Source organism: Pteropus vampyrus, unplaced genomic scaffold, assembly GCF_000151845.1.
Source record: "Pteropus vampyrus isolate Shadow unplaced genomic scaffold, Pvam_2.0 Scaffold440, whole genome shotgun sequence".
NCBI lineage: Eukaryota > Metazoa > Chordata > Mammalia > Chiroptera > Pteropodidae > Pteropus > Pteropus vampyrus.
In genome coordinates this window covers 1,096,065-1,118,332 of record NW_011889221.1, presented here as the reverse complement: position 1 = coordinate 1,118,332, position 22,268 = coordinate 1,096,065, and the positions used below count along the sequence as shown (strand labels likewise).

The 22,268-nt window shown below is 38.2% G+C and overlaps 1 long non-coding RNA gene across 1 annotated transcript in view; it reads left to right on the top strand.

Moving 5' to 3' along the window:
* The first annotated feature begins 3,968 nt into the window (after positions 1-3,968).
* The window catches only part of LOC111732300, a 38,766-nt gene continuing 20,466 nt past the window's right edge, over positions 3,969-22,268 (top strand). Inside the window, exons 1-2 of the long non-coding RNA XR_002777484.1 lie at positions 3,969-4,039; positions 18,502-18,748. This is a non-coding gene — a long non-coding RNA (uncharacterized LOC111732300). The remainder of the gene's footprint in view (positions 4,040-18,501; positions 18,749-22,268) is intronic.

Here is a 22,268-nt window from a genome sequence, read left to right as displayed (position 1 = left end):
CTGGAACTTATCCTTGTTATAACTGAAAGTTTGTACCTTTTGCCAGTATCTCCCCCTTTGACTTAGCTAGACCTCAGCACCTAGCAATTGCTATTCTACTATCTGTTTCTATGAGTTTCATGCTTTTAGATTCCACTTGTGAGTGAACATACAGTATTTATCTTTCTCTGTCTGACTGTAGGTTGCCTTTCCATTTTGATTGTTTCTTTTGCTATGCAGAAGCTTTTAGTTTGATGTAGTCCCACTTATTTATTTTTGCTTTTGTTGCCATCACTTTAGGTGTTGTATCCTAAAATTCATTACCAAGATTAATATGGAGGAGCTTCTTTCACATGTTTTCCTCTAGGAGAGTTATGGTTTCAAGTCTTACATTCAAGTCCATATCCATTTCAAGTTAATTTTTGTGAGCGGTGTAATTCAGGGGTCCAATTTCATCCTTTTGCATGTAGGTGTCCAGTTTTCTCACCACCATTTATTGAAGACACTGTCCTTTTCTCATTATATAATCTTGGCTCCCTAGTCTAATATTAGTTGACTATATAAGAATGGGTTTATTTATGAGCTCTCAATTTTGTTACATTGGTCTGTATGTCTGTTTTTATGTTAGTACCATACTGTTTTGATGATTTTACCTTTGTCGTATACTTTAAAATAAAAAAAATGTGATGCTTCTAGCTCTGTTCTTTCTCAAGATTGCTTTAGATATTTGGAGTCTTTTGCAATTCCACACAAATTTTAGGATTTTTTTTTTATTTCTATGAAAAATGCCATTGGAATTTTAATAGAAATTTGATTAAATCTGTAGATGGTTTTGGATAGTATGGACATTTTAAGAGTATTAACTCTTCTAATCACCAAGATGGCATAGTTTTTCATTTATTTATGTCTGTCTTCTTCAATTTCTTTTATTAATTTCTTATAGTTTTCAGTATATAGATCTTTTATTTCCTTGGATAAATTTAGTGCTAAGCATTTTGTTGTTTTGATGCCATTGGAAATGAGATTATTTTCTTAATTTCTTTTTCAGATAGTTCATTGTAGATATACAGAAATGCAAATGATTTTTTATGTTGCTTTTGTATCTTGCAGCTTTATGAAATTCCTTTATTAAGTCTAAAATTTCTTTTGTGGAGTCTTTAGGATTTTTATATACAAGATTATATTATCAGAAAACAGACCATTCTTACTTTCTGATTTGGATGGCTTTTATTACTTTGTTTTACCTAATTGCTGTGGAACGACTTCCAGTACTATGTTGAATAGGAATGTTGAGAGTGGGCAAGTTTGTCATGTTCCTGATATTAGAGGCAAAGCTTTCAACCTTTCACCATTGAGAATGATGTTAATTGTGGGTTTGTCATATACATCCTTTATTATGTTGAGGTATGTTCCTTTTGTAGCCAATTTGTTGAGAGTTTTTATTATGAATAGATATTTAATTTTGTTGAATGCTTTTTCTTCATCTATTGAGATGATCATATGATTTTTATCTTTTATTCTATTAATATACTGTATCACATTTATTGATTGACATATGTCGAACCATCCTTGCATTCCAGAGATAAATCCTACTCGATCACGGTATATGTTCCTTTTAATGTGGTGTTGAATTTGGTTTGCTAGTGTTATGTTGAGAATTTTTGCATCTATATTCATCAGGAATATTTGCCTTAGTTTGCTTTTCTTATAGTGTCCCAATCTTAGCTTTGGTATCAGTTAATACTGGCCTTGTAAAATGAGTTTGGTAGTGTTTTCTCATTTTCAATTTTTTGGAAGAGTTTGAGAAGAACTGGTATTAATTCTTTTTTAAATGCTTGGTAGAATTTACTTGTGAAGCCATCTGTTCCAGGCTTTTCTTTTGGGAGTAATTTTTGATTACAGATTCAGTCTCCATACTTGTTATTAGTCTGTTCAGACTTTCTATTCTTTCTGATTCAGACTTGGTAGGTTATATGTTCCTAGGAATTTATCCCTTTTCTTTAAGTTGTCCAACGTTTTGGCATATAATTGTTCATAGTAATGTTTTATGATCCTTTGTATTTCTATGCTATCAGTTGTAATTTTATTTATTCAAATGCATTCTTTTATTCTTGGTAAGTATAGCTAAAGTTTTATGAATTTTACTTTTTCAAAAAAAATATTAGTTTTTTATCATTTCTATTATTTTTGTATTCTCTGTTTCATTTATTTCTGCTCTGATCTTTGTTATCTACCTTCTCTGTTAACTTTGGACTTAGTTTGTTCTTGTTTTTTTTTAGTTATTTGAGATGTAAAGTTAGATTGTTTATGTGAGATCTTCCTTTTTTTTTAATGTAGGCATTTATCACTATAAACTTTCCTCAGCCCTGCTTTTGCTGCATCCTATAAGTTTTGGGATGTTGTGTTTTCATTTTTGTTTGTTTCATGAAATTTTTTAAATTTCCCTTTTAATTTCATCTTTGACCCAGCAGCTGTTCAGTTTTTATCTTTTATTCTATTAATATACTGTATCACATTTATTGATTGACATATGTTGAACCATCCTTGCATTCCAGGGATAAATCCTACTCGATCACGGTATATGTTCCTTTTAATGTGGTGTTGAATTTGGTTTGCTAGTGTTATGTTGAGAATTTTTGCATTATTTTTGCATTACAATGTGCTCTTTAATATCCACATTTAAAAAAAAATTTCCAGTTTTCCTTCTATTGTTTATTTCTAGTTTCATACCATTGTGGCTGGAAAAGATGTTTGGTATGATTTCAATCTTTTTAAATTTTCTGAAACTTGTTTTGTGACCTAACATATGATCTAAGCTGGAGAATGTTCTGTGTGCATTTGAAAAGAGTTGTATTCTGCTTGCTGTTGGACGGAATATTCTATGTATGTCTGTTAGGTCCATTTGATGTAAAATATAGTTCAAATCCAATGTTTCCATATTGATTTTCTTTCTCAATACTATCATTGTTAAAAGGGAAGTATTTAGGTTCCCTATTATTTTTGCATTGTTGCAAAACATTACTCTCTTCAGATGTTAGTTTTCGCTTAATATATTTAGCTGCTTTGATGTTCGATGTGTATATATTTACAATAGTTGTATTGCCTTGATGAATTGACCACTTTGTTATTATATAATGACCTTCTTCATCTCTTATGCCAGTTTTACTTAAAGACTATTTTGTCTAATATAAGTATAGTTACCTCTGCTCTCTTTGGTTTCTATTTGCATACAGTATCTTTTTCCATCCCCTCACTGTTAGCCTAATTGTATCCTTGAGGGTGAAGTGACTCTCTTATAGGCAACGTATTTAAAATCAGTTCAGCCATTCTGTGCCTTTTGATTAGAGAATTTAGTACATTTTCGTTTAAAGTAATTACGACAGGCAATGACTTAACTATTGCCATCTTGTTAATTGTCTTGTGGATGTTTTATAGTTTTTGTTCTTTCCTTCCTTTCTTGGTGTCTTCTTTTGTAAACTGATAATATTCCATCGTGGTATACCTTGATTCCTTTCTCTTTATTTTCTGTCTTTAACTTACTATAGGTATTTGTTTTCTGTTTATGCTGTGGCTTGCTTGAAACATGTTACAGATGCAACAGTCCATTTTAAACTGATAACTTGAATTCGCATACAAACTCTATCCTTTTACTCGCCTCACAATTTATGTTTTTGATGTCACAGTTTATATCGTTTTATATTGTATATTCATTGAGAAATTGTAGCAATAGCTATTTTTAATACTTTTTGTTTTCTAATTTTTATATTAGATTTAAATGGTTAACACACTTCTATATTACAGTCTTATAGTGTTCTGAATCTATGTACTTAACTTTACCAGTCTATTGTAAATTTTTATGTTTTTATGTTACTAGTTACTGCTATTTTGTTTCAGCTTGAAGATTCTTTTCAGCATTTTTTTCAGGTCTGATGGTGATTGCCTGTCACAATGACTTTACGTCATTGCCTGTCGTAATTACTTTAAACGAAAACTCCCTCAGCTTTTGTTCGTTAAGCAAAGTCCTTATCTCATCTTCATTTCTGAAAGACAACTTTGCAAGGTAAAATATTTTTGGTTGGGAGGTTTTGTTTTGTTTTGTTTTGTTTTGTATTCAACACTTTGAATATATCATCCCACTCTCTCCTGTCCTGCAAAACTTTCTGCTGAGAAATTCACTGATAACCTTTTGGGGTTCCGTGTATGAAAGAATTTTTTCTCTTGCTCCCTTGAATTTTTTTTTTTTTTTGTCTTTGACTTTGGACAGTTTTATTATAATGTCTTTTGAAGATCATTTTGGATTGAAATTTCGGAGTCACCTATTAGCTTCATAAACTTGGATGTCCTGTCCAAAGCTTTCCCTAGGTTTGGAGTTCTCAACCATTATTTCTTTAAATAAGATTTCTATCTCTTTCTCCCTCTCTTCTTCTGCTGGGACTCCAGTGATACATAGATTGTTTCTCTTAATGGTGTCCCACATGTTCCATAGGCTTTCTTTATTCTTCATTCTTTTTTATTTGTTCTTCTCTAACTGGATAATTCAAATGTTCTATCTTTGTGCTCACTGATTCTTTCTTCCACATGATTTAGTCTACTGACAAAGTTCTCTATTGAATTCTTCAGTGAAGTCATTGTATACTTCAGCTCCAAACTTTTATCTTTTTAAAAAATGTTTTCTCTTTGTTAAACTTCTCATTTTGTTCTTATATTGTTTTCCTAATTTCATTAAATTGTTTAATCTTTGCTCTTTTGTAGCTCTCTGAACATATTTAGAACAATGACCTTGAATTCTTTGTTGGACAGTTCCTCTATCTCTATTTCTTTGGCATCAGTTACTGGAAGTTTCCTGTGTTCCTTTGGTCAAATCATGTTTCTATGATTATTCACCAAAACATGACCCTGAGCTTGAACTTCTAGCCTCCATAACTGTGAGAAATAATTTTCTGTTCTTTATAAGCTACCCTGTCTATGGTATTTTATTTTAGCAGCCTGAATGGACTAAGACATTCCTACTTCTCCTCTATGTGAGTAGCACCCTAACTGAACCTGATGAGGTGTGGTTTGGACGTTTACTTGCAGAGGGAATGCAATTTCTTTACTTTCCTGTTAAATTATTTGTTTTTCGTTAGAAGCCTCCCACCTCAACAGGTAATTGGGGGAGGGGGAGAGAGTTATAGAAGAAAAGATAGGAAAATGGTTCCAATCCAGTCCAAACTAGTAATCTAGTAATAATGATATGCTAGCTAACATGTATCAAAAGTCAAGTATGTGCAAGATAACTCTTCTAAGCATTTTACAAATGTCAACTCATTTAATAATCATAACACAATTATATAGTTGCTACACTATTAACCCCTAATTACAGAAGAAGAAACTGAGGTGCATAGAAATTATATGGTGAGCCTAAGGTCATGCATTGAGTAATTTGTGGAGTGGGAACCTCTTCGATGGCACAGATAAGTGATCAGTCTTAGATAGTTCCACTACTCCCCTCACTCTTTTTGAATGCGACATCTAGGAAGATGGGCTGTAGTGACAGAGAAGGGATTGACCCCTATATTTTTATGGTGACCTCTCTGTTCTCTCTGGTCTCTGCTGTTGAGTTGTTGTTCTCGGGTGCTACCTGGCCTGGGAACACCTGCATAGCATAAAAATGTGCTTTAGCCTTTCATCAGAAATTAAATACCATCTTTAAAAATCAACGTGACATGTAAGCATCGAGCTTATTTTGCTCATAAATCTGTATAACGTGTTTGGGGGAAATGTGACCTCCCAAATCTCTCTTTAGGCTAGGCTGGGGTAGTAGAGGACCTCATTTGGAATTCAAGGATGAGGAATATAGCCCTTCTCTTGTAGAATGCACCAGAAGGGACATGCTATTCAAATCCATTAGAATGGCCTGAGGGATTGGAAGTTCCAGGGAATAACATTTTAGAATACTGTAGTATTTGGTGCAGGAGATATAAATGTCTGCGAGTAGAAGATGGAAGTCAATTCCAGTTCTGGTGTGTATATAACAGGGCCCTCGGGCAAAGAAAGATAGACTACATGCATTCTTGATGATCAAATAGGAACAAAATTGCTAGAAATTGTTTCAATAACTTGCAGCGGGTTCCTTTGGAAAAAGCTCTGGCAGAAAAGGAGTGGCAGAGGAACCCCTTGAGAAGGACTGGTTTTACACCTCCAGGAATTTCTTCAGGGTCATTCATAATGAACAATTACGTGGTGTATTTTAGGTCTGTATGAAATATGAAAATATACAAAGAAAAGTACAAGGAGAATTTTACTGAAAAAGAAGAATTAAACGTTTAACTCATCATTCGTATACCCAAAGGTGGAAGCAGCCCAAAAATCCATCAACAAATAAATGGATAAACAAAATATGTTATATACATACAATGGAATATTATTCAGCCTTACAAAGCAAGGAAATTCTGACACATGCTACAACTTGGATGAAACATCAAGACACTATGACTATGCTAAGTGACATTAAGCAGTTTGTCAGTTATTATTCCCTTAAGGACATTATTTTAAGCCTGCTATAAGAAGACAGATATTATTGTATGATTCCACTTATATGAGGTATGTAGAGTATTCATATTCATAGGGACAGAAAGTAGAATGGTGGGTCTCATGGATGGAGGGTGGGGAAAATAGATAGTTGTTTGATGGGTATGGCGTTTCAGTTTTGCAAGTTGAAGTTCTGGAAATTGGTTTGTGACAATGTGATATACTTGACACTACTGAACTGGACACTTAGAAATGGTTAAGATGATAAGTTTTATGGTATATGTATTTTACCACGATTAAAAATAAAAAGTATTTAACTCATCAATCCAAAATATGCAATAAGATTGTAAAATATGCCATTAAGATTGCAGTAACGTGTTACTATGGTGAAAGAAAATGCCTCCTAAAGTATCTTTGTAGTTCCTTTTTCTCAAACCACTTAAGTTCAATTAAATTGTAAAGCACATTTCATACCTCTCAATATTCTCTCCCAAGAACTTTTCTCTAACCAGTAATCATCTCAGCTTTCTTGACAAATCGAAACATCTTTATTGCAACTTTATTCTGCAGCCTCTTTCCCAGCCTCCCCCCAACAAGAAAAAACAAACAAACAAACAAACAAACAAAAAAACCAGTTCTTGGGCTACTGGTCAACCAGTTGGCTTATACTAGGACCACACTCATTTCTCTTATATCCTGCCACATTCCTGCAAAGTGCTTTTGTAAATCACATCATGGAGCACAAAGGCAATTGGGTGAGAGTGTGAGTGGTCAGCACCAATTAGGCAGGGCCAACTGTTGGGGCTCAGGAAATATTTGTTGCACTAATGAATGAAAGTGAGTGAGACTCAGGGATAAATCTCATGCCCACCGGAAGGATGGGTAGTAATACTGGTCTATAAGGAGGCCTATAGCATCCTCATAACTAATCACAAAGTGGTAGTCTTAATCACATAACAGAGTGTATATGGGCCTGTGCTGAGAACCACACTCTTAAACAATGAGGCACTCACACCAAAACTAACCCAAGGCCAACAACTCCTTACTGGCCTTTCCTGCCCTGTCAGCATATCTTTCATCTTCTCACAGGAAGTACCTGTAACAAAACTTTCTCCTCCTACCACTGTTTCCAAAAAGCTTTGAGTACCTCTGCCACGTGGTGTTCATCTCAGCGTCAAACTAAAGCAGCGAGTTCTCTTCTTTCTGGGAATAGCATGGCATTGGTTAGGGTTAGAGAGACGTTCCTACACTCAACACATGTTTAAGTTGGGGCTCAAAGCAGGTTTAAATGAACGTCTTCATGAGTTTAAGAGGAGGAAGTTGTTTTAAAGAGATGCTAGACAGTTCTGTTCATAAGGCTGTGATATTAGAATCCTAGGGCTGCGTAGCAAATCACTCCAAATTTTGTGGCATAAAATAACAGAACTTAGTCTTTGTCAGTTCTAGTGGCCAGAAGTCTGAAATCAAGGTGTTGGTAGGGCCCCTACTTTCTCTGAAATCTCTAGGGGTGAAGCCTCCACACCTCTTCTGGCTTCTGTGGCTCCAGGCATTCTTTGACTTAGGGTTGCAGAATCCAATCTCTGCCTCTATTTTCATGTGGCATTTTCCTCTGTGCATCTGAGTCTCTCAGACCTCCCTCTGCTTTTTATAGAATATTTGTCATTGGATTTAGGGCCACTCCAAATTCAAGATAATTTGATCTTGAGATCCTTAACTTAATTACATCTGCAAAGATCTTTCTTTCAAATAAGGTCACATTCACAGGTTCTGATGCTTAGGGCTTGGACATATCTTTTGGAAAGTCACTGTTCAACCCACTGCTAATAGAAATGTTTCAGCTGAGATGCTGGGTGAAAACCTAAAACCTCTTTGGAGCATTGCTCTCTAAGTCCTGCCCTGCATTTCTCTGTTCTCTGGGCCCCAGGTCTCCCCAGCCTGGGCCCAGGATCCTGGGAATCAAGTCTCATTCTTCCCCGTCACCTACCTCCTCAGTTTCCTACTACCTCCTGTTCTTCCTCCTCCAAGCCAAAAATACCCTTTTAAATACATGGCCCTCGAGAAGTGAAGAGTCTTGTCACGGTCATACAACAAATTAGCAGAGGCAGGGTTGGAGCTCAGAGTTCCAGATTCCTAATCCAATGTCCTTTCTGAAATAGTTATTTAAAAATCATATTGCTGTGGTTGTAAAGCATGGGAGTAGAGTTTTTGGATTGGAACATTAAGCTTCCTGCATTCCTGGCAACCTTTACAGGCTGTTTCCAAAGAAACTTATCAGCCTGTCAACATTCTCACCAGCCCCTCTTACCTTCCCAGCGTCATAGGCACGACAGAGTGCAGACAAACGCGCTTCTCACAACCTCCTCAGCCAATATCTATCTAGGCAATTTTTCATGTCTCATGTCCAAGGCATATGATGGCAGCAACTTTCAGGCAGCTGGGCCACGCATTAGCTCTGTGAACTATGCTGACAATTTTTATTTTAATCCTCCTTTATTCACAGTTTGATTTCATTTAGGATTGGCCTCACTTTCTGTTCAAATGCCAGGCCTGCGGCCCCACACTAACTGGCAGAACTATCTAGTCATCACTACAAAGAAAGAACTCTGCCCCCAGACTCTTGTAAAAGAGTTTGTCTTCTGTGTTAACTCAATCTTCCTGGGCAGCTCCCAGTCCTAAAGCAACAGTCCAGAGAGGGCGACAAGGAATTCCATCTTTACTTTCTGTTTCTTGCAACTACACTGGCTGGGAAATCATTTATTTTTTTCTTTCTCAGATCCAGTTTTTTCTCAGATCATGTTTTTGAAGAGGAGGAATAATAGACCACATCGTACATCTCTGAAATGATAGGCTCCTTGAAAAGAGTTTAAAAAGGTGATGAATATATGATTTTGAATCTGGCCTTCCAGTGCTTATGAAGTCAGAAAGTACTTTAGCACAGGACTCATCTCAGGTCAAACATGGAGGCATGAAGCTGATTATTCAGCCAACACTACAGAGAAATGTAGTATAGCAAACAGAAATGGGGCTGAAGAAGCTCATTTCCATTGCATTTTCAATTTGACATCTCAAGGTGACCAGCGAGAGCTACACCACAGCAAATAAGGGCCGGCCTGCAGCTCCCTGGCTGCTAAGTGAACACCCTGAAAACTATCCTTATTGTCTTGCCTGTATTCTCTGATTTATTTAATGTAAACCCACTTTAAATGTTTGCTTTTTTGTGAAGCTCATTTACAGTTGGAAGTTGTTGTTTTTCAAATCAGAGAGGTTAAAGCCTAAGAAAAGCAGATGGAAACCTGTGGTCAAATTTGAGCTAACTGGGAAGCACAGATTTAAGGAATGACCAGAAGATAAAGTGAGTCGGATGCACACCAATTACCATGGGCCAATTAGACGCAGGTTGGAAGTGAGCAAGTATGAAATCAAGGTAGGAGTAAAGGACAAAAGCAAAAACGATGTTCAGGTCTTCTCTCCTCCCCAACAGAAGTCCAGAAGTCAGGGTATTCTCACCAACTTGTATCTCAAATTGAAATCATACCAGCCCTGTAAAAAAACGAGAGTGTATATGTTCCTGAAGCTTCCCACACTTTTCAAGTGTAAAAACTATCATCTCCTCAAAGTCTTTTCAGATTTCCTTTACCGTTTATTCCAAGTCAGCAGTTCCTTTATGTACACTCATGAATGGGACTTTGTACCTCTTTTGTGTTATGTGGAGATGATGAAACTGCGGCTCAGAGAAATTAAGAAATTCGATAAAGCTCACATGGCTAGTAATGCTCAAAGCCAGGACTCAAAACGAGTAATTCCTACTCCATGTCCAGTGTCTTTTCTCTATTTTGGGGACAAAAAATAAATAATTTAAGTACGTAGAGCTGGATTTGCCAACATGACACCTATTTGGTGAAACAGTTAACAATGAGTCAAAATCAAGAAAAGAGTCTAGGCTTGGAATGTCGATTTGGGAGTCATCTACTTGAAAATTATGAGTCTGATGAGAAAATTCAGTGAGAGAGTAGTGAGGGAAGCACAAATGCTTGATGATAAACACTGAAGGAATTCTCTAATTTAGGGAATGAAGGACAAAATGTGGGCAGGCAGAGGGGATAGAAGGAGCAGTAAGAGAGGTGGAAAGAGAACCAGGAAAGGCTAGTGCTATGGAAACAAAGTTATGATAGAGTTATAAGAAAGAAATCGTGGTCAAGAGGATTTAATTGGAGACAACAGTTTTCAGGGGATAAGATCCAAGAAGAATCTGTCTGAATTAAAGTTAAAGAAACAATCGACCTTAGAGGTCTTCAGTCTAGACTTCTTTTCTGAGTCCTATACTTGTATTTTAAAGCCTTTACTTGACTTTATATCATATATTCAAATGTCTTGAACTTTATTCTCCGTCCCTGTACCCCACTCCTCAAATCTGGTATTTTTTCATCACTCTTATTTCAGTGACAATGTCTGTTATTTATTCTCTTATCCAAAAGTAGCCCTTGGTAATATCTTCTTCCTCACCTACTGTATACAATCCAATGTCTTTCTAGCTGCAAGGGAGGCAGGGAAGTTGGCTGGAGTTGGCTTGGACCAGGACTTGGCAAATGCTTTTTGTAAAGGGCCAAATAGTAAATATTTGAGGCTTTTCAGGCCATATGTTCTGTGTTGCAGCTACTCAGATCTGTCTTTGGAGAGTGAAAGCGGCCACAGACAATAAATGAATGAGTAGACATGTCTGTTTTTCAATAAAATTTTATTTGTAAAATCAGGTGATGGGCTAGAGTTGGCCCAAGGGTAGTTTGCCAACCACTGGCTAGACAAAATGTCTCCTACTTCTAAGAGCACACTGTCCTTCCAAACAGTCATAATTCTATGAGCCAGAAGTCAGAGGAACTGGCTGTTGGTGGGCAATTAACAATGTCTGCCATGCATAGTCAGTGATATTTGCTTCTCAGAAGGGGAACTGCCCCTGCCTGAGACTAATGACTATGAACTATTGGAGGTCTTGTTGAATGATGGAAGCTGTACTTTCGATTTTTAATAAAGAATGTTGTCGAATGTTTTCTCTTCCTAACTGTTGCTGGTAGAAGTTAGTTACTAATCAGTGACTTTGGCAAAGGGACCCACTAATTCTACACATCATCAAATTATAAAATTTCTAAACTGATGCTCTGGCTCTTGAAACTTGATGGAAGGAAAAGGAGGATTGAAATAGCTGGAGGGAGCTGTGAGGCCAGAGCACCTGTGCCAGAGCGTATGCTAATTTGTTTGGAAATATTTATCTATGCACACAGAGATGGTACACTTGATGAGTAACTGGATTTGTGCTACACTTACATGCTTTTTCTCCGCCTTTAATGCAATCAGTGCACATTATAGAGGCATGAATATGTAAATGTTGAGTAAAGCTTGAATTTTTTAATTAAAAAAGCTAAATCAGGGGAATTATAAGCACCCAATTTAACATTTTAAATATGAAATGAAATGTTCTCCTTCATTCTCACTCATTGCCATGGTTTTAGTTGATATTCAGCATGAGACTTGATTATTGTATGCCTATCTGTTTTTAAAGGAGTTGGCTTGGGTTTTGGTGAGATCAAGAGGACTAGGAGAGGGAGAGTGAAGGGTAAAACTGGGAGGAAAATAACTGTCTAAAGATTGACTTTTTTCCTGTCCTAGTTGATGTCGTTGGCACATGAAGCAGCTTATTGCTTGTGTATTTGTGAAGAGTACCAGCATATAAATACTCAGCTGGGAATTAAATTTCCAAAAGGAAGCATTTTCCCCACTCAATTTTCTCTTAATTCAGAAAAATTACTTTTAAATTGATGTAACACAGCAGCTTATAACAGTTACATTATCCTCCCCCAGGAATAAATGCAGGCTTTTCTCTGCTCCCTCTTCAAATTGGTAAACAAATGCTCTCTCTTCAGGCTTCACTCTTTCTGAAGAGGAAAGTGAGCCTCTGCTGGCTTGGGATTAAAGAATCCACATTGCAATCGTTGATAATTTATTAAACACTTCCTCATGTGGGATTCAGTACTGTCCATAATTAAATTACAAAGACCCATGCCAGGCTCTTTGGAGTTTACAATCTTCTATGGTCTAAGCAGCTGGGTGATCTTGGCCAAGTGGCAGGTCATGATATTAATAGTAATTATACCTTATACTTCTGCAGCAGTTTATTCAAAGTACCTCTGCCTGTGTGTCCTCATTTAATCTGAAACCTACCTCTGGGCTTCAGGAGGAGAATGGGTCAGGCCTTTTCTAAGTCCTTTTTGGAGCAACCACTATGAATTCTATAAAGTGTTTAAATGGGGGAAAAAAGAAACTTAGATTAATGATAATTGCACCAAATTTAACTCTAATTGATATGCTAGTGTGAACAAGTAATAGGGAATCTAGTATGCAGTGACAAAACAATGCTTGGTCCATGCTTGCCAATAAGCTCTCAGAATCTATAAAGCCTTGCACTTAGGTTTCCTCATTTGGTCGCTTTGTATAAGGGCGATTTCTCCCGTAGTTTATTTTATTCCTAGTATTTCATACCAATTACTATCCCTAGAGTTCAAGGTAATCTGGAATGCTCCAAAAACTGAAATTTGCCAAAGGCTGAGGCCCTTCCGACAACAATGTGCTCAAGACTACAGAGTGCTCAAGAAATGACTAAATGATCTAATGAGTATGGGCATTAAATGCATAGCTACAGCAAAAGTTTCACCCATGTTTCTCTATTACATTGTCTTTTCTGAAATTAGAGAGCTAGCAAGATGTTACTTTGTAACACCAAGTTTAATCTAAATGTTGCTTTTATTTACACCCAAGTGAGGAAAATAATATATTTTTAAATATTTAAATAAATGTTATATTTCGAAATGATTCTAGATTTGTAGAAAATTGCAAAGAAAATACAGAGTTCCTCTCCATCCCTTACCCAGTTCCCTCAGCTGTTAACATCTTACATTATTAAGACACATTTGTCAAACCTAAGAAACCAACATTGATACATCGCTATTTACTGAATTCCAGACTTTATTTGGATTTCACCAGTTTTAGGAAAATATTTTTAAGTTCCAGATATCTGACTTTGTGTATAGGGGTCAGCTCAGCTATTTCAAATTCTATAAACCTGAGTTTATGGGATCAATGTTACTGAATCACAGAATGGCATGCTAGTAAAGAATTTGAGGACATAGGCGCTAATGCATTTTTTATAATCAAGGCAAATAAGCATTTGGTGGGTACTAAAATCACACAGGGCCAGCAAAACTTTAGTGACATAGAATGTTCTGCCCAAACAGCTCTGACTAGTGGCCACTCAGTCTTGGCTGCCCTTTTCCTGGTGAGAAAGAATCCTTGTACACACAGGCACATGTTCGTGACACATTGAAATGAAAAGTCCCTTATGTTGTCATGTGCAGAAAGATCCAAATTTTCATGATCCCCTTCATCTATTAAAGGAGAATTCTGTGGCCTGAGCCATTGCAGAACAGATAGGTGGGATTTACGAAAAGGGTGTGACTGAGGTGTATTTCCAGCTTTAAACACTGCAGCAGCGAAGTGAGTCATCCTAAGACTGACTGTTCAGGTTGCCTAGGAGTAGGCATTTTATTTGGGCCGTCTGTGCGGATATGAGTTAATCCCAGGTACGTGTAAGGTGGTGTGATCTTGCATGTCAACACAGCAAGAAGCGTAGGAAACACTCTGTCAACACACATAACCATTAGTCTGTCTACAGCTGATGCCTTTGAGCCATCTTATTGAGAATCAGGGCGACTCAAATACATTTCTCCTAGCAGTACAGATGGATACCAGGAAACCGAGCAGATGCATTGTAGCTAATCAGGCAGAGGCACAGCAGGGTAACTAAAAGCTAGGATTCACATGCCTTCATGAACCTTAATTAAAGAGCGCGGTGCCTCCTTTTGTTTTATCTGTTGCCAGTGTTTGGTCTCCTATTGTGACAGCCATTTTTTTTTTTTTTTAATAGTAACCATCAATTTGCTGTGATAATCTAATGGGGAGACAGAAGAGTACCATGTCTTTGAAAGAGCAGTAATAGTTGTGGCTGCCCAAGAGTTAAGGAGCTGCTGTTCCTGCAGCTGCAAACCAACATTTGCAAAAGCCAAGTGCAAGGGAGGTGGAGAGAGGGTAGGGGGGAGGAATCCGAGATACCTCAGAACTCATCTTGCACTGTCTTATGCAACAGCCAACAGAAACCAAATGTCCTTAAGGGAGAGAGCGCTAAATTATTGAGCACGCTCTTAACAGCAGGCAAGTGGAAAAGGCATCTGCAGATTTGTGTTTCATGCCCCAGTAATAAATACAGTGTTGAGAGAAGAAATCTGTCGTAGTAAATGCATGGGGATGGGGACAGACTGCTAACAGGCTCTTCCATCTTACAGAGATTTGAGGCAAAGGTTTTTTGGCTGGGCCCAATGCCCTTCCGTGTGAGCTGGGGGAGGGAATGGAGTTGAGGAAGAGATACCTAACCTCATAAATAACTGGGTTTCCTGTAGTTGAGTGATTAAATCCCAAGGCAGTTCAAAAAAAGCCAAGGAGAAACTAGGCGCTGTGGAGAATGTATGAAATGTATCTTCTTGCAGGGTCTGGAGTAAGAAGTGTTTTGCCCCTCGGATCAAGCTTCTTGGGAGCAAGAACAATCTCTTATTTGCCTTCTCTTTCTCGTTCTCTAAGTAGTCCCTGGTGCAAAGTACTCTACTCAATAAATTTTTCTTGAGCCTAGTTTTGTAGACGCTTCTAAATGACACAGTCTCATATCTGTCATTGGGAGGTAATGAAAAGAGACATTGTATCCTAACAATTTGCATATAAAGATAGTTGAATATCCTTGGAAAAAGCATGGGATTAGGAATCAGAGGTCCTAGGGTCTATCTATAGTCTGCCTTTTAAATTCAAAAGATTGTTTGCTAAGATACTTAACCTCTCTCTGCGCCAGTGTCTCAAGATGATCTATTTGATAGTGACAAAGGGTGCTAATCGGCTAGGCAAACTGCTCTAGGCTGTGTTACTCCTTTACATCTTCATCACTCCTAAATCTAGATAAATTCATATTTTTAGAAGACTGTTTCACATCCCTCCTTTCCTCACCCCCCAGAGCAATGAACTGCAATCGTGGAGATTAGATAGACCAGAATCATTCAGAAATGAAGATATTTAGAGTGTCTTGGTGGTGGGCCTAAGTGAAGGTCAGCCCTGTTTTAAAACCCTTTAATGCAGCGCCCCAACTCTGGCTCTTCAGAGGAACTATGCTCGCTCACTCGTCACTAAAAACATTCAATCAAAGTGGCCCAGGCTCAGTGACCTCATTCACTCATCCTGCCGTGCCTGCTTGACCTCAGCTCCCTGCTCCTGTCCCCTGGTCCTGGGACCATCTGGCTTCATATTCTGGATGGTGATATTGACCTCAGGTCTGCTATGTTTTGGTGACTCATTGGACATTTCCCAGCATGCTTCTCTGTAGAACACAATAGATCCAAGATGGTGATAGAAATGAGTCTTGACATGTGTGAGTTGATGCCTGGTGTTTAGTCAATTACAATTAGTAAGTTATTAAGTCAGGCCAGAGACAGAAACATAATTCGGTCTCATTGTAATCTCGAATCTCACAAGAAAACAGCTGACCAGCCCCCATTCGCCCACTATGGACTTTCTCCTAGTGGAAAAGCACTGAGGAAGAAACTATTCTGTGACCCCCTTCTCCTCGTTTGCTAATAGATTTTTCTTGAAAGCAAATATCTTTCAAAAAGTACAAAATGCTTTATTGTCATTAGTTGCTTGTGAACCACAGAGGATGGGGCTCATAAAAGAACTTCGATACTGAATATGAGTGAAGATTGGACATTTTCCTTTAAATTAAACCTTGAAACGTATAATTTGTTGTTCTTGAATTTTTGACCTACATAGCGGATTGCACTGTAGAGTGAAAAGTATGGATGTAGATTGGCCATTTCTACTGGAGGTGACAATTCTCTAGCCTGAGGACCCTTGGATTCTGGGGGCCTTCAGTCGACAGCTCATGTGTTAATTTAGGTTTATTGTGCAGATATGTCCCAAACAACTTCATATTTGCTAAAAACACTTCAGGGGTCTGAGCACAAGTTTGGGTTCATGTTTGCTATATCCCTGCACACACTGCCATTATGTCCCTCTAAAGGGCTAATGTTTATTGGTTCTCAGTTCTCAGCAGAATATCTTGGAGAAATACACCCCTGTGCACTCTCAGCAGACCTGTAATGGTATTTCTAACATTGCTAGGGATTTGTGTTCATTGTCTACTGGTAACTCAGCATTTGAGGCTAAATGAGCCTCATTGAATTTGCTCCAGGGCATTTGGAAAAGCACTGGAGTTGATATAGCCCTTGCATTTTTGTTACTCATCCTTATGATTCAGCCAAAAGCAAAAATTGAACCCCCATTGTGTAGGTGCTGACCATCATCCTGGAAGCTCAGGACAACTACACAGAATGGTTCACTTCTGAGAACAGTGTAAATGGCACAGAGAGAAGCTAAAAAATGAAAGTGACAGAAACAAGTTAACACACCCACAACCAACTATCTTACTGTTGTACTGATCAGAAATAACCTTCCTAGCAGATTGATGCAGGTGGTATTTTAACTGCTCCTAGGGTATAACTGCTGCAGTGTTACATCTGAAACCCATGTCTATCCGAGTCCATTGTCTTTCTAATTCATTAGATGCTTTTTTTAAACAGTTGGTTAGTTAGATTTTAGCTGCACACACTCTAAGCTAGTGAATAACATTACCGTCCACTAGTTGAGGCCTCAGGATCCAGCTCACAGAATTTTGACAACATAACGGAGATAGAATGAGAAGCAAGCTCGTGATTCTCTTTAGTCCTCTCTCTCCTACCCACCCCTACCCATCTCTCACATGTATTCTTTATTTTAAATGCGTATGTGTGACAAAGAATATTAATGTGACCATTGGAATGACGTGCATAGAATGCATTTGGGGCACAGGCCTCTTAACCCCTCTTGCCCTTCCTGCTGCTTGCCTCTATTCCACATTTATGTTTATCTACCCCATCCTGACCAGACACAACCCAGCCTCTTGGGAAATCAAGACCTCTGAGGCTATGATCTAACTGTGTCCTCAGGGTTGTGATCCTTTGGCATTTTTCTTTCTTAATTGATTGGAAGTCCTTTTCCCACTTATCACCAGAGCCGTTTCACTGCCCCCTCCCCTTTTTACAGGTTGCTCTGGAATGCTTCAGAACTCAGGCAACTGTCCTTGGCACCCCCTTTGAACTTCTATAAGGACAGCACCGTCCAGAGTTGTTTTAAGCATTTCTCAGTAGCTTTAAGGACAAGCAGACAAAATGGTTTGGAAAATCCAGGACAGGGCTGATTAGGGGGAACTTTGCTATGGGACGCGCATGGTGCTTGCCTTCCCCTGCTCGGCTGCTGATAGTACTTGGAATGCTTGAGAGTGCCCTAAATGGTTGTCTGGGAACTTCTCCCTTATGATAACTAAACTGTTTCTCTTCCCAGATCCTGTCTCATGAGCAAAATTATAATTCTTAGACATCTCCTTTATAAATATCTTGAATTCAAGGGTCTCCCAAGAGTTTCTGGGCACATAACAGAATCTTGGGGATCCAAGCTGTGGCAGGTGGGTTAACTATTAGAACTGCTTAAGTAGTTAAGATTCTGAAATGGAAATGAGTTGGGTGTCTCAGGAGGCAGTATATTAGCTCCTCATGGCAGAAGAAGTTAAAGCAGAGGCCAGTGAGGACTCTGTGGAGAAGACAGAAATATCTAATGGGCACAGGTGGCAGGCAGCCTCTGAGCTGGCCTTTATGACCCTACCTCTCGGTACACGGGCCCTGTGTAATTCACCCCTCTTAAGTGTAGGATGGATCTAGTGACTTCTAATAAATAGAAAAAGTGATGGGATATTACTTCTGATGTTAGTTTGCAAAATACTGTGACTTCTGTTTTGTTCATACTTCTTCTCTTGCCCTCTGCTTTGCTTGCTTGATGAAGTCAGCTGCCTTATTGCGAGCTGCTATACGCAGACGCTCACATGGTGAAGAATGGCGTAAGGCCTCTGGCTAACAGCTTATGAGGAACTGAGGCCCACAGTTCAACAGCCCAGAAGAACTGACTCCTGTCAACAGTTTCTCAAGTGGGCAAGGAAGCAAATCCTTCCCCAGTCCAGCCTTCAGATGACCGTAGCTCCTGCCGACACTGGGACTGCAGCCCGTGAGATGCCCCGAAGCAGAGGAGCCAGGTGAGCTGCACCAAGATTTCTGACCTACAGAACTGGGAGGTAACAAATATTGTCATTTCAAGCCACTAAGTTTTGGAGTAATTTGTTATGTAGCAGCAGGTAACTAATCCAGCACGTTGAACAGTTGACCTCTGATATCCCTCCCAGACATAGGATTTTATGAGTTTTCGGAGGTTAAAAAACGAGACTTAAAGGTATGGACTATATTGATGTCTAAGCTGTTCTTTCTTTCTTTTTCTCTTCTCTTCTTATTAAACCCAGTAAATAGTTGTGCTTATCTGTTGGGATTCATTTTTCCTTGTATTCAGGCTTGTCTGCTAGCTGAAGCCTTATTAGGCAGGCTGGAAAAACTAATTCAGCCAGGAGTCTTTGAAAATCCTAGGAAGTCTACCAGGAAAAGGAAGATACCATCTGGTTGCTAATGCATGTTTTTTGCATGTGAAATAAGAGCAATCACAGCTCAAATAAGCAATTCTGAGGTGTCATTGATTGCTGTGGGTCTGAGCAGTTCTTTCTAATCTAACCTATTATTTTCACCTTTAGCACCAGGGCCCATCAGTGCTGGTACTGAATGGTTCCTTTGGTCATCTTTTTGAGGAGTTGCCACAATTGCTTTCTGCATAGATATATTTGTGACCTAAATGCTATCGGTTCAATAAAAGAATTACAGTGCTTTATTGTGAGTTGAAGAAGCCCAGGCAAGGTTTTGCCACTGCAGTTCTGAAGATCTATTACTCTGCCAGACCAGCTCACTTCAGTTAATGTTTTGTATTAAGGTTTCTAGTCTTCATTCCTAGAAACAGAGAGGCAAGTGACATGCTAACGCTTGACATTGTTGAAAAAAATAAAAGATGTAGTTTGAAATTTAAGTGATTTAAATAAAAGAAAAATCTCAGCATGGTGAACAGAATTGCCATTCTTTCTCCACCAGGCACACAAGCAGATTTCACAATGCTTGAGCATTGGTGTATTTTAAACCAACAAAATGGTCTAGAAGACAGATCCTAAGGAATTCGATCGTGTGAAAAAAATCGTCCTGTGCTCTCAGCATATCAAGTACCTAGAATATATTAGAAACCAAGCACAAGTGCCTGTTTATGCTTCTAAATAGTGTTCTGATTGTAAATTTGTTATCTTGTAACAAATTTATCTCAGGAGCTGTTTTTCTCTGGAGGTGAAGGTGGAGAGAGAACAAGAGAAATTGAGGGGATTCTGATGTGTGGCGAGTACAGCTGTCACCTTTAATATCTCATCCCAGTGGCTTGATGTCATGGATAATTTCAGCCACTGAGTGTGTGCTCAGCATGGTGGTTCTTACATTCCACTTACATGCAAGTTTCCATTTGCAAAGATTTTCACAAAATAGTTTATTATATATTTCCCGTAAGAGACCAAAGAAGATAGATCCAAGAATACAGCTGAGGAAATGGAAACCCAGAGGTTAAGTATTTTTTTTTTTTAATTGTGATAAACTCTAACATATAACATAAAATGGACTATTTTAGCCATCTTACAGTGTGTGATTTGGTAGCATTAAGTCCATTCATAATGTTGTGCAACCATTACCACCACCTAGTTTAGAACCTTTCATCACCCTGAGATGAATCCCCTTATCCATTAAGCAGGCACTCCCCATTCCTTCTGCTTTCTCTCTCAGTGGATTTGACTATTTAGTATATTTCACATAAATGGAATTATATAATATGTGGCCTTTTGTGTCTGCTTCTATCAGTATTTCATTCTTTTTTAACGGCTGAATAATATTCCATTGTATGGACATACCAAATTTTGTTTAACCACTCATTGGTTGATGGACACGGGTGAAATGCTTTTAAAATTAATTAATGACAACATTAATATAAAGTATTTTAAGTATCTATGACCAACTAATAAATGACTGTACTAATAATAATGATCATTGAGTGCTAACTTTCAAAAATACAGTACTTTCTTAGCCTTCATGTAATAGGAATAGACTTCTTTTTCTGAAAGCAAGATTCATCTTTATCTTCTAAAATGCTCAAACAGAAAGATATTTGAAAAATGTAATTTTTTTGACCAAGTGGATCTACTGAATGCTATAGGATATTTTTCTGGTTCTAGTGTTGGCAGGCTAGAGTTCCTTTGGGGAAAAGTTGGTTTCGGTAGCATGATTTGGGAGAGCCTTTCAGGAGGTCTCAGGAGGGAGGTCCAAGAGCTCTCTCTAATATGCGTATGTGGATGTGGATTCTTGGTTCCTGTGACATTCTGGCTAGAATTTTGTTGATATTCCTGAGTGATTGGACCTCGAGCAGGCAAATGATCATTCCCTATTGGAGACATGCTATGTGTTTGGGGTTTTTGTTACTCCAGTCTCTCATCATTACTCCCAGTATTACTGCTGCACCCAACACAATTAAGCTTGGAGAATGGGTTGGAATGTAGGATGGGAGAGAAACTACAGGCAGAGCTCCTGGCAGTGGGTCTGAGATGGAGAGGTTGGGTTGGATGGACAGAGGTATTTCTAACCCACAGTTACATGAGGACAAGGGCTATTCTGGTGTGTCATCAGAAACCTTGTGTTTAAACACAAGCTGATTTGGGAACGTCCGAGGGTAAGTAGGTGTCACAGACAAGAGGAATGGGGGTATATTTTGTTCTATAGTTTCTGCAGATCTTTGTCAGTTTTAGTCAACTCGGTCTCATATATTTGGAGACTTATATTAGAGTCTTCTTTCAAGATACTTCTCAAACTCTGAAAGTTGCATTAGAGGAGGGGGTAAAAATGCCAGCTGCTTCTTAAACTGGGGAAGTGGGAACACGGGTGTTAGGAATTCTATGATTCTTTATACATTCTGTAGGTTTTATAAAAAAATCATATACATCTTCTGATTTTACAACAAATTATTAAAAATTTAAGCCAAGTAGTTACAATTAAAATGGATAATAATAGCTTTTTGTTTTTGAAAAGCAGCCCATGCCCTTAATTAGATCACTATGTGTTCCACACAGCATCTGTTTTCATGGTGCTTGCTGGAAAGTCTAAATGAGTGATATTGAATAATAATGCCCTGCGTCCTCTACCACTGAAGATCCCAGATGTGGTCTGCCAGTACCACTCCAGTTTCTGGTATTGGAACTTCTCCCTCGCCCACCTCTGTAGTTCTTATGTCAAGATCCCAAATTGGCTTGTGTCTTCAAGGGAACATCATGTGGCTCAAAGTCGAAGTGACTCACAAACCTGAACATAATTTATCTACCTATGCAGGGTGGTTTTTTGAGGGAAGCTGTGTTGTCTTGCTAGCAATATTATCATAGTGCCTTAGTCATGATGATGGTAGCACATCCTGAAGTAAATGCACATATTAAATATGACTATAAGTGTAAAAGGAAACTAACATAGAATCTAGAACATGGTTAGTGTTCAATACATGATCATTCATTTTGAAAGCATTGGAAAAGGTCTATGTTGGGAGCATAGACTATTTTCCAGGCAGAAAGGATATAAATGACTGAGCATAAGCTGGACTTTTTAGCACTG